Genomic DNA, 19,063 nt, shown 5'->3' with positions numbered 1-19,063 from the left:
TTAAAAAATAAAATAAGGCCCCAAATAGGATAGAACATTGAAGACGAAACAAAATTAAAGTCCAAAGACAGAAAAGTGATAAGTACTCTACAAAGTTAATAGAAAAAATACACTATGGATCAGATCAGCAGTTCTCAGTAACAGCTAATTGAAACCTGACCATGAGGTAAAATGTCTCTCCTGTCAGGAGACGGCCAACAGAAAACAGAATTAAATCAACAAACTAAAATTCTAAGTCTGGCGAAGTAGAGAAGTCTACCAGCTAAATGTGTTTTCTTCTGGAAAAGAGGGAGACTCACAAGATCTTTTCTGTGGAGCCTGAGCCCAGGTGAGGATGGTGAATTGAGCTCTGTAAGTACCCAATTAGCAAAGTGAGTGATGAATAAAGAGACGTGAGCTTTGATGACAGAGATGATACTACTATTCACTTGTCCTGTAAGTATGTCTTCACTTTCAATGATCAATACCTTGGCGTCCTCAGGGATTGAGATTATAGGAAAATGCAGAGCCCGGGCCTAGACCTCCTCTGTGATTGTGGCACTGCACTTAGATGTTTCAAGGGCACCTCCAACTCCACCCTCTGCCTCTCCCAGCTCAGTCCCATCACTCACAGATGTGACTGGACCCCTCCTTCAGGGCCCAATTTCCTCAGTCAACGAGTCACACCACCCACACCTCACCTACAAAGTTCTCACTGGCACTCCCTCAGCACTGACTCTGTGCTGGTGACCACGCTGCACATTGTGCACACGTTATCTCACTGGATCTCCACAGAAGTCCTGGGAAGTCGGTATATCACTGCTTCAAGTAATAAGATAAATTGTTTCACTTCCTTGAGTGCGTCATCCAAAGTGACACGGCTACTGAGCCACAAACCTGGGACTGAAAACCATTTGAATATTGAACACTGCTACACCTCACAGCCACCCTACTCTGACTTATCACATCACCTCCTGCCGAGCCTTCTAAATGTTTCTAAGCATTCTACAAGACAAAAGTGATCTACGAGAGCACCCCTCTCCCCTACTTAAATTCTGACAATGACGTTCCACTTCCCTTAGGAGAAAGCCCCACCGGGCCTGAGCACAGCCCAATGGCCCGGCATCCGCGTTCCCTGCGCGGACGCACCGCCTCACCCACCACGCAGTGCTACACGTGCCGTGTCCAGGACAGGGATGCTGACTCCGTACAACCCGGGGCTCGTCTTACTCAAACAATGATCACCCTCTTCAGTGCTGACTCTCAGAAAAATGTTTTCTCTGGATGAATCAGTATCTTTTTCCTTACAACTTCCCATCATTGATAATGAGCTCCCCCCAAAAGAGAGAAAACCTAATACTCAGACTCCTTATCTGTAAAGTGTGAATAACAAGGAAATATGAGAGGTTTTAAGCGAAATAATATTCATGTGAGGCTGAGGGACAATTCCCAACATACAGTAAGCACTCAATATGTGCTTACTTAATATTAATAAAATAGATTCCATTCCAGCAACCTTAAATCAATGCTTTATAGCTTTGTCCAAAAGACTACCGACAAACTATTGGACGAACCCCTTTGAGCAGATCCACCCAAGCGTACTGGGATAGGTAAGACTTGACTCCAGTTACAGCTGCAGCCAACCAGCACTACAGGGCGGGGGCAGTTTGCTCAAACTCTTACATGTTGTTTGAGCATTTAGTTGTAGTTATTGAATAAAGACAGTTATTATATAGTCAAAGCTCCTGAAACATAAATCTTCAAAGATTGATGCAAATTAGTTTCAAGTACAACACTCTCACTAGAAATTATTTGAAAATTATAGTCTTAGCTCCTCCACACATCGAAAGGGCATTTTCTTAATGTATCTGACTATATACACTGAAAGGATTGTTTAAAAGAAATTAAGATGAAGCCATAATGAATAAGCTTTCAGTATAATCTGCACAAAGCCCCACCCAAGGGTCTCACTTCTCACTTCCACATAAGTGTTCAGGTAGCTTAACCTGGGTCTTGGTTTCTTATGACACAGGGGTGGGAAGAATTGTGGATAGATTTATGTAGCAAATATAAATCTAGGGTATTTGCTGTGTAGGAATCCTAGAAATAAATAAATTGATATATAGTCCCACCCTTAGGAAGCTCAGCCTTTCCAATTACAACAGCATTAATAATAAAATGAGAGATACATTTAACAAAATTTTACAAGATTTGCACATTGAACATTTTGAAGTATCACCAAAAAAAAAATTAAAACATCTACATATATGGAAGGCATCCCATGTTCATGGAATGGTAGACAATATTGTTAAAAATGTTAAGACTCCCGAAAGTGATCTACAAATTTAATGGAATCCCTATCAAAATTCCAGCTGACTTCTTTGCAAAAATTGAAGAACTGATGCCAAAATTCATATGGAAGTGCAAGGGACCCAGGTCAGCCAAAACAATCTTGAAAAAGAAGAGCAAAGTTGGAGGACTCACTGAATGGTTACTACAAATCTATAGTACTCAAGTCATTATGGTACTGGCATAAGTTTGGATGCATAAATCTATGAGAAACAATAAAAAATCCAGGGGGGAAACTTACATTTACAGTCATTTTTCCAGAAATGTGCCAACAAAACTCCATTGAAAGAATAGTCTATTCAACAAATGGTGCAGAGACACCTGGGTATCTGAAGGCAAAAGAATGAATCTGGAATCTGGACCCCCGTATTTTATATAACAAATAAAATATTAATTCAAAATGGATCACAGACGGAAACGTAAAAACTAAATGTATAAACTTTCTAAAAGAAGACATAGTTTAAATCTTTGTGGTTCAAGGATATGCTATGGCTTCCTAGATACAATACCAAGAGCACAAGTGAAAAAAAAGAAAGATAAAATTGACTTCATCAAAATTAAAACCATTTGTTACAAAGGACATCATCAAGAAAGTGAAATGAAGGGGAAGGGTGTATCTCAAGTGATAGAGTGCGTGCTTAGCAAGAAAAATAAAATGAATAAATCTAATTACCTCCCCTAGAAAGAAATTGTTTTAATGTTTAAAAAAACTAAAGTGAAACGACAATCTGCAGAATAGGAGAAAAATTTTGCATAGCATATATCTAATAAGAGACTAGTATCCAGGATATAAAACAAATGCTTACAACTGACCAATACAAAGAAAATCGACCCAATTTTTAAATATGCCAAGTATTTAAATAGATACACAATTGGCCAATAAGCATATGAAAAGATGCTCAGCATCACTTGCGAAATCAAAATCAAAATGATATCTGAATTTACACTCACTAGGATGGTTATAATCAAAACATGGACAATAACAAGTGTCGGTCAGGAGGCAGAGAAATGGGAACCCTCAATATGCAGCCGTTGGAAAGGAGCAATGGTGCAGCTTCTTTGGAAAAGCCCGGTGTTTCCTCAAAAGGTTAGAAATATATGGCTCAGCAATTCCACTCCTACATATAGAGTCATCCCTCAGTATCCTCGGGGGGTTCGTTTCAGGAACCCCCCACCCTGGATACCATAATCCAAGGATGTTCGAGTCCCTTTACAACCAGCCATCTGGATCCATGAAGTGGAAACTACAGATATGGCGGGCCAACTGTACAGCCAACAAAATGAAAACATATTCTCACAAAAACTTGCACATCAATATTCATGGCAGTATCATTCAGAGTAGCCAAAGGTTACAAACAATATCCATCCATCAATGAATGGATAAACAAAATTACCAAGAATAGTCCCACAAACTTTTGGTCATTAAATCTTTGACAAAGGAGGTGAGAACATACAATGGAGTAGACAGCCTCTTCAGAAAATGGTGTAGGGAAAAGTGGACAGCTGAATGTAAATCAGTGAAGTTAGGCCACTCCCTCACAGCATACACAAAAATAAATTTAAAATGGCTTAAAGACTTAAACATGTAGACAAGACACTATAAACCTCTTAGAAGAAAACATAGGCAAAACATCTGACATACATCTCAACAATGTTTTCCTAGAGCAGTCTACTCAAGCAATAGAAATACAATCAAAATAATACAAGTAGGATCTAATTAAACTTACAAGCTTTTGCACAGAAAAGGAAACAAAAAGCAAAACAAAAAGACAATCTATGAAATGAGAGAAAATAGTTGCAATAAATGAAACTGACAAGGGCTTAATTCCCAGAATATGTAAACAGCTTTTACACTTAATAAGAAAGAAAAACAAACAATTCAATTCAAAAATGGGCAGAAGTCCTAAAGAAACTTTTCTCCAATGAAGACATACAAATGGCCAATAGGCACATGAAAAAAATGCTCAATATCATTATCAGAGAAATGCAAATCAAAACTGCAATCAAGACTCACCTCTCACCAGTCCGAATAGCCATCATTCAGAAGTTCACAGACAGTAAATCCTGGAGAGGCTACGGACAATTGGGAACCCTACTGCACTGTGGTGGGAATGCAGTTTGGTGGAGCCATTGTGGAAAACTGTATAGAGGTTCCTGAAAAGACAAAAAATTGACCTCCCATATGACCCAGCAATCCCACTCCTGGACATATATCCAGAAGGAACCCTAACTCAAAAAGTCACTTTTACCCCAATGTTCACAGCAGCACTATTTACAATAGCAAGACATGGAAACAACCTAAATGTCCACTGAAAGATGACTGGATAAAGAGACTGTAGTATATTTCTCCAATAGACTACTATTCAGCCATAAAATAATAATAAAGTAATGCCACTTGCAGCAACATGAATGGACCTGGAGAATGTCATTCAAAGAAAAGTAAGCCAGAAAGAGAAAGAAAAATACCATATGAGATCGCTCACATGTGGAATCTTAAAAAAAAAAAATCAAAAAACAAAGACACAAAAAGATAAACTTATCTACAAAACAGAAACAGACACAGAGACATAGAAATCAAACTATGGTTACCAGAGGGGAGAGGGTGTGGGAAGGAATATATTGATAGTTCAAGATTTGCAGATACTGAGTATGTATAGAATAAACCACAAGTTTATACTGTATAGCACAGGAGAATATATTTATTATCTTATAGTAACTTATGTTTAAAAGAATATGAAAATGAATACAGGTATGTTCCTATTTAACTGAATTGTTGTGCTGTACACAAGAAACTGACACAACATTATAAACTGACTAGACTTCAATGAAAATATTTTTAAATAGACCAAAAACGAAAAAAAAGAAAAAGGATATTATGAAACCAAAAGAATAAAGTACTGACTCAGGCTACATTATGGATGAACCTTGAAACTTTATGCTAAAATAAGCCAGACACAAAAGGACAAATAGTGCCCTTTAAGGTGAACAGTATCTAAGCGTTTACTGTACTACTTCTGTAAATTTTCCGGAGGTTTGAAGTCTATCAATATCAAAATAAAATGTATTATTCATTAAAATCATAAAACGCTTCCTCACAGGAGGGCTTTAATTATTAAATGCAGAAATGCATGTAAAGCTCCTGGAAAAACACTATGCACGTCCACACACAGACACTGCTGTCACTGCCGCTCAGAAGGTGGTGCCAGCGCTGATGAGGGCTGCCTCCACTCGCTGCCCTGCAGACAGGAGTGAGGGCCTGGGCTCTGACAGGCAGGGTGAGCGTGACCCTGGGTCAGACACAGCCATGCCCCAGACTCTGCGTTACCCAACTTTCTTATACAAATTGCAACATGTAATGTAAGGCTACAGGGATGTATCTTACAACACAGGGAATACAGCCAATGTTTACAGTAACTATAAATGGAGCATCTATTGTACACCTGAAACATATCATATTTCAAATCAGCTATATCTTTGTAAAAAATTAAAAAATAATTTAAAAATGTTATCACTTTAATATTCAATTCGGTATTTAAGTAACTACTAAACAGCTTAGAATGTATAAAAGCATTTAAGTGTGCTGTTTGTTTACATATTTATTTACTTTCAGCCTCCTGCTAAAAGAGAAATTAAACAATTTTTTTAAACACACCTTAACAACCATAACAACAAAAAGGCAAAACTGAGAGTGAAGAGAAATTGGAGATTCAATACTTAAATGAAACCTGGGGGAGGTAAAGTCATAAAAATGGATTCCCTGGAGTCAGGGCAAGTGTTAAAGGCCGACTAGAAATTCAGCTGTAAGATTCTTGGCAGCTAAAGCAAAAAGAAAAGATCATGGGGGGGTGGTAGATGGTGTGCTTAGCGTGCACGGGGTCCCGGGTTCAAGCCCCAGGGCCTCCACTAACAGATAAATACACCTAATTACCTACCCCCCCAAAAGAGTCCCAAAGATTTCTTTCCAAAAATTTCTGATATTTCTGATATTCTGAAATTTCCAAAAAAACCTGATATTAAATTTGGATTAAATATTTAAAAAAAAAAAAAGAAATATAGAAAAGATGAATGACACTGTGAAGGAAAAGCCCAGCTGGGCTAACGAGCTAAGTCACAAATCTAAGTGTGATAAGTGTCGGTTTACTGATCTAAGTATTGCTGGGCTAACTCGTAAATCTGAAGTTTAGTGTCAGTTGAATGGGCTAATAAGCTAACTCGTAAATCCAAGGTCAGCAATTGTCAGTAAAGTGATCTCTTCCAAATTCATAAGCTTCAGTGTACTGATTCCTTGCTTTTTGTTGTTTGAGCCTTATTGGCTAATAGCCCCTTACTTGTAATTAACCCTATAGAACCTCATGTGCAGGTCTTGGAGGTGCTCAGAGCTTCGGAACAGAAGCCCCTCTGAGCCCGCCAGCGTAATAAATCTCAGTGCATGTTTCTTCGCTGGCCTGTTGTTTCTGTAACAACACAAGCGATAATGTCCTTGAGATAAATCTGTGATGGCTGCTGGCAGGTCCCCATGTCTCACGTGGCAAAATCTGAAACATCTTTCTCACCACTCAGAGTCATCATAAGCCCACTCCACACTTCCTGCTGTTAAATGCAAGAGCACAGGCAGGGCCCGGCCTTTGCTCTCTCTGTGTCATCACAGTGAGACAGGATGGAAGGGGGCAGAGCACAGCCATTCAAGGAAGGTCACAGCAATTAACATCAAAATGGTGAAGGATTCAACCCCCAGTAGGCCTTGAGGCTCAGGATGAAAAGATTTAACTTCTAGCAGAGGTTGAGCTTCATTATACACCCATTGTAATAGTAACATGGTGAATAACATGCCCCAAGGCACCATGGCAGTCCCAAGGCTAGCCACAAAAGGTGAAAGGGTGGGAAATGGCCAACTCCCTGGGAATCCCAGCCCCTTGCCCTTAGGCTGGTCCTTCTACATATTAGCAAATGAAACCACCAAGCCCAAGAAAACGAGCAACACAGCGCCAACTCGCGGTCACCCCTCTCTCTCCCTCTTCGGAGAAATCCCACACTCTGTGGAGTGTGTACCTACTTTTAATCTGAGCACACAAACCCCACACCTCGTGGCCTCTCTCTTGCCTTTCAATGTGTCTCTGTGAATAAATCTACCTTTCCTCAACACTGGCTTGCTCTTGAATACTTTACTGCACAAAGCCAAGGAACAAAATCTGGTGGGACACATCCCAGGGGCTCAACCAAAGCCTGGGACACAGCCCTTCTCATGCCTCACATTTTATTCCTTGTATCAACAGGACTGGGTTGTGAAGGGGGCTCTGAGGCCCCAGCTAAGGGACAGAAGCTGCCCCCAGGGCTCGAATTGGCGGGCAGCCTCTTCCCCAGCAGGGGCCTTGGGGTCTGCACGGTTCTGTGTTTCTCTGTTGTGCTGATTCCACAGCCACAGAGCGTTCTCCATAGGCCTGTCCCCACAAAACCCTTCTCTCCAAAATACAAGCACATCATGTCACAGTCCTCTTGTTCAACCAGGAAATGCTTAACCCACTTTTTCCCTCCACAGTAAAGTACCTAACTGTCCTCCCTCCCATCCCAACACTTCTTTCTTTGTTAGAACTATGCACTCCCCACACACCATCCTGAACGCAGGTGCCTTGCTGGCTGGGACCGAGATGTTTCAGTCTCACACAGCCTGCATCCTTTCACTTTCCCCTTGTTACCATAAAAAAGCCTTTCCTGAGTCACCCACAAATCTGATTCTGAACTTCATAAAGTGCTGAGGTTGCAGTCACTGTGTGCATACCTCCCAGGTTTTGACTAAGTTTCCTTCACGAGATCTTCATTAAGGAGCTTCATCAAGAAGTTGAAAGAGAATATTCTTACATCTGAGCGGAGGAGCCTGCAAAAAATTTAAATGGCTTTGAAGAGAGAGTTAACCAGGGACAGAGAGGTCGCAGGTCCTAGTCAACAGTGTCATGAGGCAAAATGTTCTTCAAAGGCTCAGAGTGGCTTCTGAATGCGGAGACGGCAGGGAGGAGGTGACACGCAGTGAGTGGGGTGAGTGACACAGGGTACGCTCCCCCAGCTGGGGAAGAATTGGATTTTGTTCTAGTTTTCCAAATAAATTCTTACTACCTTTTTCTCCTATTGTCACATACCATTTCCTACGAATTAAGAATATCAATGTCAGTCATTTGGGACACTTGGGAGAAGCAACACGATGCCATTCACAGGGCTGGGACATGACAGCCACACCAGTCTAGGTTGAAAGACCAGTGGGGGTATTTCCATGGTGATCACGGGCATGCAGCAAACTGCCCAGCTTCAATGACCTCATCTCAAAGGTGGGGCAATAAAACTACCAAGAAAAGTGCGTGATGATTATGGAAGACATCTGTTTACTAGGTAAGTGCCCGTGACAGCTGCAGCTTAATGGGGAATGAGTATGATTAACAAGGCCCTGTCTACCTGGCCACACGCTCCCTGCCTTCCTGCCTTGGTGCAGCAGCAGAGTTTGTTTAGCTGAGATGAACGCCCCCAGAGCAGCCCCGACGGGAAAGCTCGCAGCTCTGCATTGCGAGGCGTGTTCCTTTCCTTCTCAGTGCTGATCACAGTTTGCTGTCATCTGTTTTTATGTTTATCCCTTTTGTAACTGCCTCTCCTCCCGAGTTTTTGCTCAAGCAGTGCAGAGCCAGGTGTGTCTTGCGGCCTGCCCGATATTCTGGGCTGGGAATATCTGGTTCTGGTGCTGAATGGAGAGGGCAGAAGGCCCTGGGGCCCATGCTGAACAGAGGCCCCTGCACCCAAAATTATGGTCTGACTTTGGGCAAATTACACAGTCTTCTTTACCCTGAGATTCCTCATCTGTCCATGAAAATAACTTCCCATGGCACACAGAGTTACCAAGATTAAAGGGAATCACCATATTCACAACCTATTCAAGGGGCTACCAGTGCATCCTCAACAGACACATGCTGCCTTTACGGCTCTGACACATGCCAAGCGGGGCGGCCGCACACAGTGAACACTGCTAAGTGCCAGTGTGTTAAGTGCTTCATGTGTGCTACAATACTCTTTAGAACTTACAACAATCCCAGGAAGAAACGTATATTATCATGCCCATTTCACAGATTCACCAACGGGTTAAGAGAGGTTGCATTCTAGTCCAAGGCCGTATGGTGAGGAAATGCCGATTTAAACCGGAATCTGGGCCCAGGCCTAGGCTCCATCTCTCTCCCATCCACCTGACCATTTGCCTATGAATTCCACCTGTCCAATACACAAGTTTGCAGCCGGCCAGCTCTTAAATGCAATGTGTGCCACCATTTGTCAATGTTGGTTAATTACCATAAACTGTTCTCAGAAACCACTACAGAAAAGAAAGGTGGACTTAAGGAATTCTGCATTGCCTTCTCCTGTAATGTGCAGAAACCCTTCCCTACACCACCAAATCCAAATGTATGCTTCCTCCATGTTTATGTTTGCACACGGCTTATTAAAGAAGAATGTACCTGCAGTAATTCCATCTCGGTTGCTTTCCAAGTTTGCAGATTATCCATAATCAGTCCGTGAATGAAAATACTACAATGTGAATGAAAATACTGCAACCATGTCAGTAAACAAAGAGTACTGAAACCAAGTCATTAGCGGCTGCCGCCAACTCCCAGCGAGGACAGGCCTGCAGCCCAGCAGCTGCAGCAACTGACAATGGTGCCCTCTGAGCAGACTCAGAATAAGAAAGGACAGGATACTGGCCCTAGGTAGCTAGGTGCTTGTTTAAAGAATGAATTCAGGGAGTCCAAAATATTTGCTTCCTCCCATACATAGAAAAGCACTAAATTCTTGAACTTGAGATACCTGGCTTTCTTTAGATAACAAGCAATCTTTTACTGTTCCAACAACCTGGTCTTTGTTGTAAAGCTCCTATATATCCTAGCTCCTCCTCAACCTCTTGGGAGCAGTCCCTCAGAGAGATCTGAGAGGCTGTCATCATGGCTCGAGTCATCCCGCCAAATAAAACATAACTCTTAACTTTTAGGCTGCACATGTATTTCAGTCAACAGTTTTGGACACCATGAAGGGACCCAGAGCAGACTTTCTCCACCTGAACTCTCCGAGTATCTGGATCCTTGGTACCATAAGTGGCCCTTTGTGCCCATCTGCCTCCTTGGGGAGTCCAGATGAATTTGGGTGAGTCTCTCTTGGTTCTCGGAAATCACATATTGTTTGATGATCCTGAGTTTTATTTGGCGGTGTTTCCAGGTAACTGGCCCTCCAGTTGAAAGATACTGGGGTGAATTACCCACCCAGTGGAGACATACTGGGTGGGGCCGGGTTGAAAGATAACGGGAAATACCCACCTTGCGGAGACGGCCGAAGTGGGGCTGGTGGAAACATACCAGGAAAATACTCACCCAGTGGAGACGTCCCGAGTGTGTCCAAGTTGAAGGACACTGGGTTCAGGGCTGAGTGGTTAGGTAAGAAGTTGGTCTAATGTTTTCCTCAATTTGGTTACCTCCATTGAATTTTTCAGGATAAAAGTAAAACTCTTATGAGTAACCTTACAACTCCAAAAATGGGACCCTCCTCCTGGCTGGTAACAGCTTTCTCTGGTGACAGAGAATCTTGCAGGAGTGGTAGAGGCAAAGACTTCATGCCATAGATTTGTCCCTGAGGGAAATCTTACTAGCAAATTTATTGTGAGAACCCGACCTTACAATGTGGAATAGAACTTTCAAAAAAAATAAAAAACAGAAAAGAAAAGAAAAAATGACAGATTGCCAGCCTCCAACTATTACCCCAGCCAGGTTTATGTACGTACAAAACTTACAGCATTAATTGGGAATTAGAAAAAAAAAAAAAACTCACTATGAAAGTAACTAACCAGGCCTGATAAAAACATTTTTTGGAATTCTGAACTTATACAAACAAAATTCCCGTTAGGGGGAACTTGGATTTCTCTTCCTGTGTCCTTGAAATGTAAACGTTTTATCTTTCTCTGGGTGTTTTAAGTGTGTGTATGTATGTATATATAAGTTTACTTTTTTTTTAAAGGAAACCTTGGACTCTGCCATACAAAAGGTTCAAGAATTGTGTACATATGGTGGCCACGCAAATAAATTGGGATTCTAAGCAATTCTTTCTACCAATTGTCAGATATTTTGCCATCTTAAACTTTGTTTCATCAGCCTGGACCACAAAGGCCTTTAGCTTTTGAAGATTAAACCTTTGAATTTTATTTAGGCAACACCCCCACTCTCATGTGGAAGAGCCTCTTCATCTTATTGGTTTAAAATCACTATATATATATTATATATATATATTATATAATAATAATGTGTATATTATTATATATATATATATATAAATTGATGGCCATATGATGGATCCTTTAATTTGGAAAAACTTTTAAATTGGTGAAAGTTGAAAGAGATCTCATTATAAACAGCTGTTTTATTGGTATCTATTAAAATCAATTTTAAAGGTAGAAAAATATATCTAATGTTTAAGCTAAGAACTTAGTGAAAAAAATAAAACTGGTTTGAAAAGCTACATTTGTGTTTTTCCTTTCCGATAAATGGTTCTAGGGATGCTAATAAAAACTTAGAATAATTAATGTTAATTAGGTTGAATAACTGGAAAAAGGATTGTTAAAAGGTCAAAAAAAAAAAAAAAAGATAAGGGGCTTAACCCAAGTGGATAAATATTTTTATATGGTTATTTTGAATGAGATAAATAAAATGGACATTTTTGGATTTAGGTACAAGGTTTTGATACTACACTACATAAAGTAAAAAAAAAGGGCCAAAGAGATCACCTACTGCCCCCCAACATTAAAGTTCAAACAAGTCCGTTTTATTTGCCGCAGTTTAAAATATATGTATATATAGACTGAAATACTTGATCAATGATTGGGACAACAGACCAATTAATCAAATTAAAAATTGAGAAGGGTCTAAGCTCTTTGGCTGAAACTTGGGCATCCTAGAGACTTTTCTATAAAATTAGATACAATGCACAAAAAAAAAAAGGCTTCTGGCACTCCTTCTATAAATAAGAATTATTGATTAAAACATAAATATAAAAATTAAAGGTATAAGATTTAATAAAATTGAGATAAAAGTTTGTAAAATTGGTATATTTAAATGGTCTTTATATAAAACTTTTGCTTAATTATGTTGTGGGATAGATATGTTTCAATGGAAAAACGCTTCCCCTTCTTGGTTTTATAAGTCTGGGCACAAATCTGTCCCTCAGAAAATATTAATTGAACAAAGTAAAAGAAACCAACAGAGTTACATGAGCCGTCCAGTATAACGTAAAACTAAAAACTAATATTCAGTGGCTAATAAAAAAATAAAATAAGAGGTTTACCCTGGGTTTAACTTATAACTCAAGGAAAAGAGACCTTACTAAATGCCTTATGCAAGCTTTGGAAAACATGATAAATTAAACCTTAAGGTTTTAAAAAATGCAATTCTTTGTTTACAGCTCTTCTCACTGATAAAAAAAATGCCAATTAAGGAGAGAAAATTGGGTCTGGGTGACAGAGCAGTTCTCTGGGGAATTGGAAGATTGTGTCTTTGTCTTGCAGATCAGAAATGGAAATACAGCAAACAGTGACCTAGGACTGAGCCTAATTAGCTCAACGAAATAAAACTTAAGGCCAAGAAATTTTTGGCATTTTAGAACTCAGAACTCTGACGTGTCCTTCAGACTTTGTCAAGAAATCTTAAATGTCTGTTTCATAAATAGCAAGCCTTAGTGATTTGAGCAAGCAAATTCACTTTACTCCAACTATTATTATGCCTATCTTATAAGTAAGTTTTAAAGTGAAGATATGAGATCTCTAGCTTTTGTCTGTTTATAAGACTGTGTACACATTATTGATGTGAGATATTTCTACAGCTAAAAAAAAATCAGTCAAAGAGATCTGCTTAATTGACGTAAAACATAAGAGCTTGAAAATTAAGTATTTTTAAAATAAAAACTGAACAAATTGACTTTCAGCGTCACGTGAACTGGAAAATATTCAATATTAAGATAATATTTGATATTGTTTAATTTAAGAATGTTCTAATTAATATAGACATCTTTAAAGTCATCAATATTAAGTATAATGCTTTTACTGTACCTAGGTTTAATGAAAGTCAAATAATATCCTGTTATATCTGTTGCAGAATTGTCAAGAAAAAAAACAGTAATGTGGTGTGGTAAAATTTTAAGTAAATTAAATGCAAATGAGATGAGAGCTTTGGGTAAATTTTTAAAATATATTTTTAAAATGTATGCTTAAGATAATCTCTAAATGTTTGGTATCTTTAAATTCTAGAGTTGTGCTAAATTAAGTCAAATGATAGGATTTTATTAAATAGCTATGCCATTTTCAGATAAAATAAGATTGAAATATGAATTACTTAACATGTAACTTCCTCTTACAGAGAAAATAAAGGTGTTTAGAAATACTAATAAATGGAAGATGCCACACTGAAATAGTCTCTATTATTAAGGGAATGATCTCAGTATCCTAGGAAAGTAAGATAAATGTGTAAAGGAAGATATAAGAATGGAATTATATTTTGTTAATGAAAAATAGTGAATTTCTCCTGAAGCTGGTTACTTCTGAATGGAAGAGAAAATAAGGGACACACTAATATGAGTATAGAAAGCTATGGAAGGCTTGTGGAAGAGGAACCCTGAGGAAAGAGTTTCATACGTGGTCGGAATTGGCTAAGTTTAGAATCAACTTGGGCAAAGTAAATGAATCTTAGAAGTAAGCAGGTACAAGACTAGATTTGGTTTTCTCGCTGTTAAGAGGAAAAAATTTTCTTAAAATGTTAATCCACATTCAGTAACAGATTGTAAAACTTCTTATACCACATAACTGATCTGTTCTGCCATTACCTTTGACGCATTTTCTTGTTAATGAATTAGTACTACGTTACAGTGATCTATATGTTTATCTGACCAAGTGTTCTGAAATCTTTAAACAAGCTCCCCAAATATCAATTTCTAATTAAAGTTCTTTTAATCTCCAGTTAAGTTTGGGATGCTACAGAGGGCCCCTGAAACATCCCAAAGAGAGATTTTAATCTACTAAATTTCATTTGGCATGTTAAATAACACGGTATTGTCAAATGAATAATAAATCTTCTAAGGTTATATTGTATGAGAAAATATTATTAATATAGATATTGTAGAAATTATATGGACTCCCTAAACTTCTGGTATATCTGAAATGTTACCAGTGATAATTCTGGGTATAGTGACCAGGTTTCTTTATCGATTATAGTGTAACGGTGTTTAACCATGATTTTAAATCTTTTGTCATTTATAGACAGTTAATGGTTGTCTTCTGATGGTTTTGCAAAATGCTTGCTCTTCAAGGAGATTTACTGATTTCTAATAAATTTCAAACTATAGCAGTGAACTAAACTGGGTAAGAAATTTTAAATTTCCAATGAAAACTGTGATTAAAAGAATTAGTTACATGGGACTGAGTAAACTGGTGAATATGGTTATAATTTTTGATTTTGTTTAAAATACTACTGGCTTTTAACCTGTTTCCCAGACATAAAGAATCTCTTCTCTTTAAGCTAGCTATGATTCAAAGCAATTTGATAAATTATACCTATGTAATCAGACTTGGAACAGTTATCTTTTCTCTCTATCTGATCCCTCAATAGACTAAAAACTCTTAGGTCCCCAGTGGTTCTATCAGACAAATGAGGAAGATCATCTCCTAACAGATATAAGAATCTCAAGGTATTTTAAGGATTTTAAAGAGAAAAGAATTTACCTAAATCTGTAAGGCAGAAATCCATGACAAGCCCTTGACGGGGCTTTCCTGGCCTTAGCAAACTTTATTAACATTCTACACTGAGACTCCTAATTAAAAGTTCCAACACAGCCAATTTAAAAAAGCCTATATGATCAAATAATCAGACAACTTGTAAAGCAATTAATCTTGACATGGCTTTATTTGAGAAAAATGAGGGTAACTTTAGAGAGAAAAAAGATTATATTTTAGTGGATATTAAATTCTAGCTTTGTTAATTGACGTCCGTATTTACTAACACACTTCCCAATCATTCCTTGCTGTTATGTCACATTGCTGTACAGTTTAACTGAATTATTAATAGGATACTCTAGCTTTGTTTCTGAAGCTCACTAATCTATCCTTGGGTAAAGTTCCAATGCCCCATGACCTGCAGCCAGGGGATTATACAAACTGGAACAGGCATGACTTAACTCTCTCCTACCTGAATGGAAGGACCTTTTATCAGGTACTCTTAAATAGACCATACAAACCAAAGTTGAAGGAAACGGACTTTCGGGTTCATTTCCTATCAGAAATAGCCCCTGCAATGCACTGGCCTATAGAACACTGCTCACCTTAAAACAATGCCCAAATGGAGAAAAAGCTACCAGGCCAGGATGAGAAGAAGACGATATCTGAGGTAGACAGCTGACCCAAGACACCGTACCAGGCCTGCATAAAAATTACTGTGATAATTTCTCCTACCTTTGATTATGAACTACTCCAATTATTAAGTTTATGGTAAATTACCTATGTGTAGTTCTTCTGTGTTACCTTTGTGAGTTTCCCTACTCCAAGTCTCTAACTAGATAGCCCTCAGAAACGTTATTCTAAAAAGAAATTATAGTTCTGTTTAGGCCACTGTTGATCTTACAAGGTGGGAGACCTCACCTGACCAATTAATACCTGCTCTGAAACTGACCATAAATATGAACTTTCTCATAAGATCACTCAAACTCAATCAGAAACACAAGCAAAATTTTAACCCCAAAATACAACTTCCCGACTATTAAATTCTTAATCGTGACTTTATTAACGTTACTAGCTGTATTACTTATATCCTATCTATTTTATAAAATTGTCTGTTACATTTCCCAAAGTGTAACTAGGCCTACAAAATTGATGATGACTAAACATCTTGAAGAAATAGATAAAATTTATAACCCTGAATAAAGTAATTGTAATAGTGTGATTCTAGGTATGGGAATGAGCAATGAAGGGAAAACACTTCCTGGATCATAACAAACAAGTAAGACAGGTGATCCAGAGAAATTTTAGTATCAACAGGGCCTGATAAAAACTAGCACCTTGAATGGCAACTCAGAAGATCTTCACCTGAACTAGGATTGAGCCATCCTAGCACCATGGGACAAAATTGGTCATGAAATGTCTCTCAAAACATTGGCAGAATTTAGGACCAAGGGGGAGCACTGTGAATGAAGATACTGCAACCATGTCAGTAAACAAAGAATGCTGAAACCAAGTCATCAGCGGCTGCTGCCACCCCCAACGAGTGCATGCCTGCAGCCCAGCCTCTCAGCCACTCACAGTGGTGCCCTCTGAGGGGACTCAGAGTAAGAAAGGACAGGATACTGGCCCTAGATAGCTAGGTACTTGCCAAAGGGATGAATTCAATGACACAAATGTTTGCTTCCTCCCATACATAGAAAAGCACTAAATACTTGATCTTGAGATATCTGGTTTTCTTTAGATAACAAGCAATATTTTATTATTCCAACTACCTGGTCTTTCTTGTAAAACTTCTATATATCCTAGCTCCTCCCCTACCTATTGGGAACAGTCCCTCAGAGTGATCTGAGAGGTTGCCATAACGGCTCGAGTCCTCCAGCCAAATAAAACATAACTCTTATCATTTAGGCTGAACGTTTATTTCAATGAAGTCCCAGAATAGACACAACTCATCAATTCTGTAATGGAACACACTGGATCAGGAAACAAAAGCTTGTTTTAGTCTGGAAAAACTACGGTTTCCTCCTACTTCCTGTCATTATACAATCCCACCAGAACTCATTAATTTGCTGTCTGCTCATCTGGCAACCAAACTCAGAGGAGTCAACTCAGCAGAGTGCTCTACTCGGGAGAACACCCCGCAGCAGCACTGCAGGCTACCTGCCTTCCCGCACGCTCTGCTGACCCTTGGTGTCCTCCGTGACAACCAGGACAACAGAGCTGTTCCCAACAGCTGCGAAGTCCCACACGTTAAATAAATCATTTTATTTTATACGATATTTTACGTATATACCCATCTCTGAAAACAGATTTGCTAGAAGCCCAAATCTTCAGCATCAATCTGCAAAGGCAAATCCGGTCCGCAAGGGAAAACAAGACTTAAGACGAAGCTAAGGCGTCCAAAGTACTCTCCACGACCTAAGGCCTCCAAAGTCCCCTGCAGGACCTTCAACCAAACTGCCTGCAGGCCTGCAGCTGCAGGCGGCAACATGTCTGCTTTTAAAGCAACCCCTTCCTGCCCTCGGGAATTACAATGTCCCTCTACGCCCTCCCTTCCCAGGGTAAGAGCAGCCGCTGCAGAACCTCACAGGGCAGCACTGACAGGACTGGACACAGAGGATCAGAGCTAAACTAAGCCTTCTGATTACACGAGCTTGTCACTCTGTCACTTTACAGACGAAGATATATATATAGAGAGGTGGGGTGATCTTGCTCAAAGTCACACAGCTAATAAGTGGCAAAGTCTATAACTCTGCTCCTCCCTCCGGCATGACGCTCCAGCTGGGACGCCCACAGGGTTCTCTCGTGCCTGCCTGACCAGTCCATTACTGGCACTCATAAAACACCACAGGGTCTGACCCTAGCCTACTTTTTCAGCATCTTTTCCCTGCAGTCTCGCAGGAACAAGGTGGTTCGGGCCATTGTATGACTTCTGGCCCCCAGAAGCCTCCGTGCTCAGGCTGGTCTTGCCTGTGCATCCAGCACCCTGCTCAGAGGCTCTTCCTCCCCTGCAGGAACACGTTCCCACTCTCCGAATGACACCCCCTCAGGGAAGCCCTCTTCTCACCCTCAGCTCAGCAGGTGTCCCAGGCCACATCCCGAGCTGCCCCATTAGGACTGCGGGTGCCTAGGTTTGCTAGTCAGACCAGCAGCCTCAGAGCCAGGGATTATGCCCGGGTCACCCTGTAAACCTACTGCCCGCCTCACAGCCCCCAGCCAGCAGGTCACCTGGAAGTCGCAGCAAGTGCCCCACCCAATCCCGAAGTCTCTTCATTTGCCAGCACCGCTGATGACTGGTCTCCAAACTTTGGTCAGTTTTGCACAAAACAGCAGCTTCCACTGTGAAGCAGGGGGTTTTCTCTTCTGCTCCCCATCCTTACTGGAAACGTCTAGGGAAATGAAAAGGCCTTTTCTCAACACTTTTCTGATGACACACTCCCACCCACAATACTCACATGCTCAAGAGCTTTGGCTCAACCTGATTTTGTTTCCCTTACGCTAAGGGGCTCAAAACACTGCGGGATTCTTTCTCTTTTGAGGGTATTTTTACTCAGTTTATCGGCTTCAATCTGTTTTTGTCTCTTTCTTCAATATCCCTAGAAGTTGCCACTTCTTATTCCCTTCAGCAGCCTCCCTCCCAACATCTAGTCTAGGAAATCAGCTGTGATGAGGGGCCCGGGAGCAGTCACAGAAGATGCATCTAAGGCACAGAGAGGTGACATAATTTGCCCGAGAAGATCAGCTTCAAGCCCCAACACTGTGTGTCACGTCCCTCTGTTTAACTCTTATGCTAAACAAGCGAAATTTTTGTAGATTATGGGTATAAACAGATGAGGTATGAAAATACATACAAGGACACACATCAACTCTAAGATATTCATTAACTCCACTATTTTGTTTCTATTTATTTTATTTCTATTAAAAAAATTAAGAACCTCTGCAGTCAATATAGCAAAATGTTACTGGGCTTTA

Source organism: Camelus dromedarius, chromosome 4 (genome assembly GCF_036321535.1).
Source record: "Camelus dromedarius isolate mCamDro1 chromosome 4, mCamDro1.pat, whole genome shotgun sequence".
In the NCBI taxonomy this organism is placed as follows: domain Eukaryota; kingdom Metazoa; phylum Chordata; class Mammalia; order Artiodactyla; family Camelidae; genus Camelus; species Camelus dromedarius.
The sequence above is the reverse complement of the archived record's forward strand: the minus strand, read 5'-3'. Positions refer to the sequence as shown.